The sequence below is a fragment of the Oratosquilla oratoria genome, chromosome 12, assembly GCF_046742065.1.
Source record: "Oratosquilla oratoria isolate Oo_2021 chromosome 12, ASM4674206v1, whole genome shotgun sequence".
NCBI classification, from domain to species: domain Eukaryota; kingdom Metazoa; phylum Arthropoda; class Malacostraca; order Stomatopoda; family Squillidae; genus Oratosquilla; species Oratosquilla oratoria.
Window position 1 is genome coordinate 10,558,499 of NC_134788.1, and position 6,156 is coordinate 10,564,654.

A 6,156-nucleotide genomic window follows, 5' to 3' on the forward strand; every position below is an offset into this window, starting at 1 on the left:
TTTCAAATTCGTCCGTTCGTGATCGCTAAATAGCGGGTTCAGAGCGCTCTTTCCGGAACGTCTTGCTTCGACCGTGGTCTATGCATGTGTGTGTGTGTGTGTGTGTGTGTGTGTGTGTGTGTGTGTGTGTGTGTGTGTGTGTGTGTGTGTGTGTGTGTGTGTGTGTGTGTGTGTGTGTGTGTGTGTGTTGTAACGTAATATTAGATATTACGTCATATGTGTAATTATGTTATAGAATTGTGTTCCTTTGTATTAAATAACTATGTTCATATTTCTTGTCTATGTATGTATTGTAACAATGTAAGTAGTATCGCCCGTCCACTATATGTAATCTTGCCTACGTGCGGAGAAATGTGCGCACTCTTGTAGAACAAACAGACAAGCGAAGTAATCCTGAATAGTTCGGAGCGCACAGATTTGACAGTTACTAAATAAGTAGATTGTTCAAGCGAGTCGAGGGTCTTAAATCTACCCATGTTTACGTGTGTTAACTTACCCTCCCCCCCTCCTTTGCGCTCACCCGCACCCTTCACCGGAAGTATCCCGCTTCCGGTCCAATGGTATATAAGCGGTGGAAATCACTCACACCTTGTCATTTCTCGCATATTGCTCTCTTGATAAATATAGAAGTTTGGACTCATGAGACGATTGGTGTGAAGTGATCACCCTTTTTGCCTACAGTACGTGTCTTATATACATTGCATTGCATTATACTTATATTTGTACTTATTACTTATTTTGATACATGTTCCTGATCTCTTTGTACTTAGTACCATATTGTATACGTATCTTGTGTTTCTTATTTGAACGATACTTTCCATATTCTTATAATCATGTAACGGTCCCATTGACCCAACTGCCCATTCTCTTTTGTGTTGATTGCCTGTAAATATTTTCCATGTTATTAATAATTTCGTTTACTAGTTTTATCGCTAGTTTAATATTCCTTTCCTGGAATCTTCTTTGTTACCTTTACTTCTAGTCTTACGAATTATCTAGGCCCTGACCAGATAATTCAGTCCTACAGTGGCTTCTAGAAGTGAGCTGGTTCTTAAGCACTTATCCGTTATACGTAACGTCTCTTCACATAACCAGCCCGTCCGTAACAGTGTGTGTACCCATCATAACCTAACCTAACTTACCCGATCTTTCCCTAACCTAGTCTGACCTAAGGAAAACCGCCAAAAACTCAGAGGATGACAAAAATCTTTATAATACTATCTTAGTTTGTCAGAACTTGGTTGAACAAGATCTTGAGCAGAGTTATCACGAAGGTACTATTTTGAGCGATTTTCACTGCAATGACATTTCCAAGAAAACAAATGCTGTGGTTAAATTTCAAGATGTAGCACAGATGTTTGACCAAAACTCACGTAAAAAGAAGGTACAGGATCTAATTCATGGTAGTTTTAAAGTCACATGAAAATATGCACCGTTTCTGAAGCATAATTCTGATGAGAGCTCATTGATTTTCACCCACACATGCACCCATACACACACACTGACACTCACACACACGCACACACACACACACACACACACACACACACACACACACACATACACAGAGACACACACAGACACACACACACACACACACAGACACACACAGACACACACAGACACACACAGACATACACACACACACACACACACACACACACACACACGTCGGTCGAATGATAACAAAGTTTGGACTCCAAGAAAACTTCAAGTTTAATTGATCTCAACGACAAGGTAGTACATGTGTTGTATTGATAGGGAAGGGGGAAGCTCGTGGTGTAGTGGGAAGGTGAAGAAAAAGGAGAAGGGGTGTGATTACTGAGGAAAATGGAAGGAAATTAGGAAGGGGACGAATTGGACTAGGAAGTCAGACGGCATGACAACAAGAGAGGGGCAAACGACAGTGGTGAAGTCGAAGAGATTAGTAAATATGTAGAAATTAGGAATATAGATAAGAGCAGTGCAATGGAAGGTAAAGATGATTATTTCCATGGATTTGATGTGGGAGGAAATGACAACCTCCCCCGGCTAGTAAATCTAGAGAAACTAAAAGAAATGAACGAACATGGGAGGTTAGGTTTAACCAATCAACGCTAGTTACCCAAAGAGTTGATAAACTGGAAGAATTAAAGAAGGAGAATCAAAACATAACTAAAGAAATATAAGAATTAAAAAGACAGTTAAGAGAAGTAAAGGATAAGAATGAGGAATTAAAGAGGAATAATAAAGAGAATAAAGAGTCCATATCAAAAGAGGTAAAAGGTTGGAAAAAAAAGTACAAGAGAACAATAAAATTGAATTTAGAGGTATAGTGAAACAGCAGATGAAAGAACAAACTAAGGACACGGTTATTAAAGTGATAAGGGAGAAGTAGAATATAGTAAGAGACTTAGCGGATAAAAAGAAATGTATAATTATATTAGGGATGGAAGAGAAGTATAATCCAAATAGGACTAGAAGAATAAAGGAGGAAAAGGAAAAAGTAAAAAGGATATTAGAAGTAGTTCAAGAAGATGAACCAGAAACAGGGAAAGAAATAGAAGAAATGTATTGGCTAGGAAAATACAATACAGATAAGACCAGACCAATTAAGGTTAAATTCAGGTCACAAATGACAGCAGAGAATATCTTAGCAAAAACAGGGAAACTAGCATACAATGATCAATATAAACAGGTATGGATAAAAAGAGAAATTAATAAAAAGGAAAGAGAGAATGAGAAAACAAAAAGACTAGAAGCTAAGGGAAAAAACGAGGAAAAGATAAATTTTATTGGAGAGTAGTGAATATGAAAATGAGGAAATGGTTCATAGCAGAGAAAAACAGAAGGGAAACAGAAAACACAATGGAAGTAGCAGAAAATCAAAATATCTTACACAAATATAGATGGCTTAATAACCGGCTTGAACGAACTAAATGATTACCTGAAGGAAAAAGAACCGGACATAATGGGAATTGTAGAGACAAAATTGAAAGGTCCACTACCACCTAACAGTGTAGGACATGGTGCATATAATTATTGGATTATAAACAACAAGGGGTTGTAGTTATATTCCTGACTAAGAAGGATATAAATGTGAGGAATGTCACATATGGAAAGAATAGAGTAGAGATGATTATGATGGAAGTGGAGGACAAGGATGGGAAGAGCAGGAAGTTTTTAGTAAGTTATGTGCCTCCTAAAACGTGGGAAGAGAAAGAACACAAAAATATGTTAGAAGACTCAAGGATAACACTAAATAAGATGATGGAAGATGGAGGAAGAATAGTTATAATGGGTGACTTTAATTGTAAAGAAATCTGCTGGGAAGAGATGACAGTGAAGGGTGGAGATGACCTATGGGGAAATGTACTACTTGATATGATTATAGTACATACAATGACGCAATGGATACAAGAGAATACTAGGTATAGAAATGAGGAAGAACCATCGAGACTGGACCTAATAATCACATCACAACACGAAATAGTGGACAAGATTGAATAAAAGACACCAATAAGTAAAAGTGACCACATATTGGTTGAACTGAAACTAAATGAGTAAAAATACGTGAAAAAACGAACAATATTGAAAGGGCTCCACGGGTCCACGGGTCCACAGGTCCACGGGTCCACGGGTCCACGGGTCCACGGGTCCACGGGTCCATGGGTCCACGGCTCCACAGCTCCACGGCTCCACGACTCCACTTCTCTACGGCTCCACGGCTTCACTTCTTCACGGCTTTACGGCTCCATGGCCCCATAGCTCCACGGCTCCACGGCTCTACGGCTCCACGGCTCCACTTCTCCACGGCTCCACTTCTTCACGGCTCCACGGCTCCGCTTCTCAACGGCTGCTCGGCTCCACGGCTCCACGGCTCCACTGCTCCACGAATCCACTTCTACACGGCTCCACTGCTCCACGAATCCACTTATCCACTTATCCACGGCTCCACTTCTCCACGGGTCCACGGGTCCACGGCTCCATGGCTCCATGGGTCCACGGGTCCACAGGTCCACGGCTCCACGGCTCCACGGCTCCACGGCTCCACGGCTCCACGGCTCCACGGCTCCACGGCTCCACGGTTCCACGGCTCCACGGCTACACGACTCCACGGCTCCACGACTCCACGGTTCCACGGCTCCCCGGCTCCCCGGCTCCCCGGCTCCCCGGCTCCCCGGCTCCCCGGCTCCCCGGCTCCACTGCTCCACGACTCCACTTCTCCACGGGTCCACGGTTCCACGGGTCCACGACTCCACGGGTCCACGGATCCACGGGTCCACAGGTCCACGGCTCCACGGGTCCACGACTCCACGGCTCCATGGGTCCACAGGTCCACGGGTCCACGGGTCCACGGGTCCACGGGTTCACGGGTCCACGGCTCCACTGCTCCACGGGCTCTAATCTCACGCCAATTTTAGCCAATTTATATATGGAGTATTTTGAATCAGTGCTACTACCGGGAATTAAACCACCAGCAATGTTTTGGCACAGATATGTTGATGACATCTTTACGGTTTGGAACGATGAATGGGAGTCCTTCCAAGAATTCTACAGCAAACTCAATCACCTAACGAACAACATCAAATTCAAGGTGGAATGGGAAATACATAAATACACATTGTTCTCTACTCTGTAATTCACATCTGCTGAAGAGGATCACAGTTAGTGATCGAAATATACAGATCTCCAAAATTTCGCTTATTCTTCTCCGAAAGTGGGTCATCAGTATCATATATATATATATATATATATATATATATATATATATATATATATATATATATATATATATATATATATATACATGTATATATATATATATATATAAATGTGTGTGTGTATATATATATATATATGTATACATTTATATGTATATATATATAAATGTATATACATGTATATATATATATATATATATATATATATATATATATATATATATATATATATATGCCTACGTTAGGTAGTCTCCTCGTCTGGCCAGAGCTGTCGGGAACCAAGGCAGCAAACCTACAGTGGGTTCCAGTACCCAAAACAAGACAAACAACTCCCTTTTTCTTTGCTTAAGCAATCTCAACTCGACTTGCAACTGACGTAGGCTCTTTCCCCCCAATGGGCTTCATTCGGGAACGAGTTGCCGAAAGTGAAAGAGGGGGTAGTGTTGTTTGGCTTCAGACTGTAGTAGGAACTACAGTCCTTGGTATACCTTGAACGCGTGGTTCACACTAGCGGTGTGAACCACGCGGAAACCACGTCAGAAGTGAAATTTCAAAGAAAACTGCGTGGTTATGTGTGAAAACCTCCACTGACATATATCTTTATCGAACTGCCGCGGCTGAAACCGCTAATGAGAACAGGGCCTTACTCCATCTAGAAGCTGTCCATGTTAGTCTGCTCGTACTAAGATTAAATATTCATAGATTAATATATTATAGTAAAAATGTTACTCGGAGCTGCAATCAGTTTTGCAATCGTGTCGGAAACATTATGAAACTGAAGATTACAGAATAGTTTGAGGTGAATTATCAACTTCCACATGGAAAAGCAACGATTCAAAAGGATTAGAAAGGTAGAGGATGTCGACAGGTGTCCTTTTGGTTCTTAACTAGGTTGTATGCGAAAAAAATATTAATGGATAATAAACAGATAAATACACATAATAGTAATTCATAATAGATTAAAAATAAAAGAAACGCTTTGATTTTTTTCTATTGTAATTTTTTTTTCAACGGAGTTCAGATTATCGAATAACACTGAAGATTTTTAAATCAATGTTTTATTCAAAATACTGATTTATTATGATGCCTTAGTATCAGTTTTTATTAGCATTGAAAGTATGCAGGAATATATATAAGTGTTGAAGATAACACTTTTTCAATTATTTTTTTTTTTTGTGTTTTCACCAGGCAATTCACGTTTCAGACACCAACAGTATTATTGCTTTTATATTTGTCCCATCGTCCCTGATACCTTTCTTTTATAGTGCGAATTTCTTGGTGGAATGTTTCACCTTGTTTATTCATGTAGTCTCCACAGTCATCAGGAAGATAATGCAGGTGCGATCTTAGAAAATGCATTATTACTGACATACGTACTCCCAGAGCCTTAAAACTCTGCATCAGTTCTTGAAAAGTGAACACTTATTTTAATCTTCTTTTGTTTCCAAGGAAG